Below are 2,999 nucleotides of genomic sequence, written 5' to 3'. Positions count from 1 at the left end.
ATAAGCAGGTATCAAGATATTAAGGTGTAGTTTTCAGTTAGACTTAAAAAATTTATTTCAATCTAAACTGTAATTTTATTGTTCCATTTGTCTTTTTTTTTCACCAAATTCCCTTATCCTAGGGTTTCATTAAGGAAGCTAAAAGAACAGTAAAATCTAATACTAGAATTTCATTTAGGAAGCTAAAAGAACTTTATAAGAACAACATATTCTCCTTCTCAAATCTATCTGAAATCCAAATATGAAATGATAATCATTGAAAATGTCATATATATAAAAACTATGCAAGTGTTACAATGAGCATCACAGCAATATAGACCATGCGCTACTACATTTTCATATTTAGAATGTCCTCAGTCAGACACTGTTTATGAAACCCTACACTACACAAAAGAGAAACCAGTCTTGCAGGAATGCAATTCCTGCAAAGGAAATAATTCTCGCGAAAATGGGCTCCGATCTCCTCTTTTGAGCTTCAGTTGGCTTCCATCTACAGCTTGCGCTCTCCACAACACTAACAGATCCTAACAGATCTGATAAGCCTGGAATCTGAAGAAAACAAAACAATACAATTATTTACAGCATTGTACCAAATTGAAAAATCTATAAATCACTACTACCCAGTTGGTTTACGTGCTGCAGATCCATTATGTTCGGTCGGCCCTAAACTTGAAAATACCTAGCTGAGGTTACTTTAAAAACCCTAGACGGCTCACCAGCTGAGTATCTCAGGCAAATCCTAATCTAAAATAATAGAATTATTCTGGCAATAAACAATATCGTATGGAATTGAAAAAACTAGGCGTGAACTACCCAGTTCGTTTTATATAATCACAAGTACCCAATCAGTTTAACCGCTTCAGATCCGCGATCCATTATGCCCTGCCTGCCCTAAACTTGAAATTGCGTAACTGAGGTTACTTTAAAAAACCCTAATGGGGTCACCCACCTTAGTATCTCAGGTAAATCGAAAACGATAGAATTATTTACAACATTGTATCGAATTGAAAAAGCTAGATGACAACAACCCAATTCGTTTTATAAAATCACAAGTACCCAGTTGGTTTACCTGCTCCAAATCCGCGATCCACTTCTTCATCCTGCATATTAATACACATTCTTCAGAAATTCACCCCAATCTTATTCTTAAAACACATAATTTGATAGACGGGCCTGATCAATATATAAGATGACCCTTTCATACCTGTACAGAAGATGACCTCTTCAAACGGAATAACGAAGTCCAGTTTCGCGCCTTCAATACTGAAGGCCATTTTGAGGCTAAAATAAACATTTTTTGGGTTAGTTTTAAAAACAATGTAAGGAACAACAAACTCTTAAGAATCTGTCCGGTTACTTACATCTCTCTGGTTCTTCTTTCTTCCGTTTCCCTCTCCCAGCGGCATTTTGAAACCAGTAGAATACTTTCTTGCCTTCCACTGGACCATGCCGCGGCAGCTCTGTCCAAAGATGGCTTTCTCAGTCCAATATTCTCTTTTGGCCTTCTATTGGCCTCCATCTGCTCAAAGCCCTCCTAATCCTTGCGCTCTCCACAACACTAGCAGATCTGATAAGCCCGGAATCTGAAGAAAACAAAACAATACAATTATTAACAAAATCGTACGGATCCAATTGAAAAAACTACATATGAAGAACCTAATTCACAAGTACCTGCAGCAGATCCGCGATCCATTATGCTCTGCCGGCCAAAAAATCGAAATATCATTAGTAACTGAAATTACTTTTGAAAACCTAGAGAGCTCTCCCAGCTGAGTATCCAAAGCCGATCGTAAACCCTAAAACCTAGAGGGCTCACCCAGCCGAGTAACTCAGGTAAATGCCAAGCCGATGGTAAGGAGAGAAAGGAGATGAGAGGTACAAATAAGCAGAAAGAACGCGAGCGAGGGAGTCGGAGAGAAACGTGGAGGCAAAGTCAATAAATTTTGGTAAAGATAAAAATTTGTTGCGTGACAGAGAAGATTACTGAAGCGGTAGGTTATGGGTTCGGACATGACAAGAAAATTATATGGGTTGGGTGTGCGAGATAGAGAAGAATGCTAAAGAGGTAGGTTATGGGTTGGGGCTTCTGAGATCACAAGAAAATTACTTATATGGGTTGGGTCTAGGATTTGTGAGAAAATGATATGGGTTGGGTTTGGGACTTGTGAGAAAATGAATTTTAGTGTGTGAATTGAAATATTAGTATTAAAATTATTTTTTTATTAAATTTTATTGTTAAGTTTATAGTATTTTTATAAGATTTTATTATTACAGATGATTTCAATCAATGAAAGTAAGATAATTATTTATCATATTTTCATATATATGAAGTGTAAATGTTTAACATGATTGAAATTAGAGATTGAAGATAAATTTTTATCATAGTCTGTGGTATGAACATGGTTAAACGAATGTGTAGGCATAAAAATGATAAAGAGAAGCTCTTAATTTTTAAGTGTTGAACTTGTTTAGCATAGCTTATAGAATGGACACAATTAGAAGAATGTGTATGCACAAACGAAGTCTATAGTATGCACAACGTTAGAAGAATGTGTATGCTTACGATAAATTAAAGCTTTTAGTTTTCAAGTTTTTAGTAGATAAAAGAACATGAAAAAAGAGAATAATAGTACACATTCAAAAAATGTTGGGTGCATATAAAGTCTCACTACTACACTATTAGAGGAAAAGAAGACTAAAATGGGAACAAAATAATCTTACCAAACATACTTTAGTTTTTATAGAAAACTATAACTGAAATTTTTTCTTAGAATTAATCCAAATTGACATTGACATTAGTTGAAATACAATAATTCAATATAAATATAAATTATTATTAATATTTTAATCAGTAATTTTTTATTACATTATTTATGACAATAAAGAATTGCATATAGCATAAAAAATTAACAATCCACAACCTTCCATGGTCAACCCAAAACCCCCCATAACACCATTCACATCTAATCTTTGAATACTGAAAAAGACTAAAATCTATC

The 2,999-nt window shown here is 34.5% G+C and overlaps 1 long non-coding RNA gene across 1 annotated transcript; it reads right to left on the bottom strand.

Annotated features, from left to right (window-relative positions):
* Positions 1-270: 270 nt before the first annotated feature.
* LOC131054797 (uncharacterized) lies at positions 271-2,021 on the bottom strand. Its single transcript, XR_009108056.2, has 5 exons — positions 1,672-2,021; positions 1,362-1,583; positions 1,205-1,281; positions 1,070-1,100; positions 271-549 (listed from the first exon to the last, which is right to left on the bottom strand). It is a non-coding gene; the product is annotated as an uncharacterized LOC131054797 (long non-coding RNA).
* Positions 2,022-2,999: the final 978 nt, after the last annotated feature.

The sequence above is a fragment of the Cryptomeria japonica genome, chromosome 3 (assembly GCF_030272615.1).
Source record: "Cryptomeria japonica chromosome 3, Sugi_1.0, whole genome shotgun sequence".
NCBI classification, from domain to species: Eukaryota; Viridiplantae; Streptophyta; class Pinopsida; order Cupressales; family Cupressaceae; genus Cryptomeria; species Cryptomeria japonica.
The sequence above is the reverse complement of the archived record's forward strand: the minus strand, read 5'-3'. Positions and strand labels throughout refer to the sequence as shown.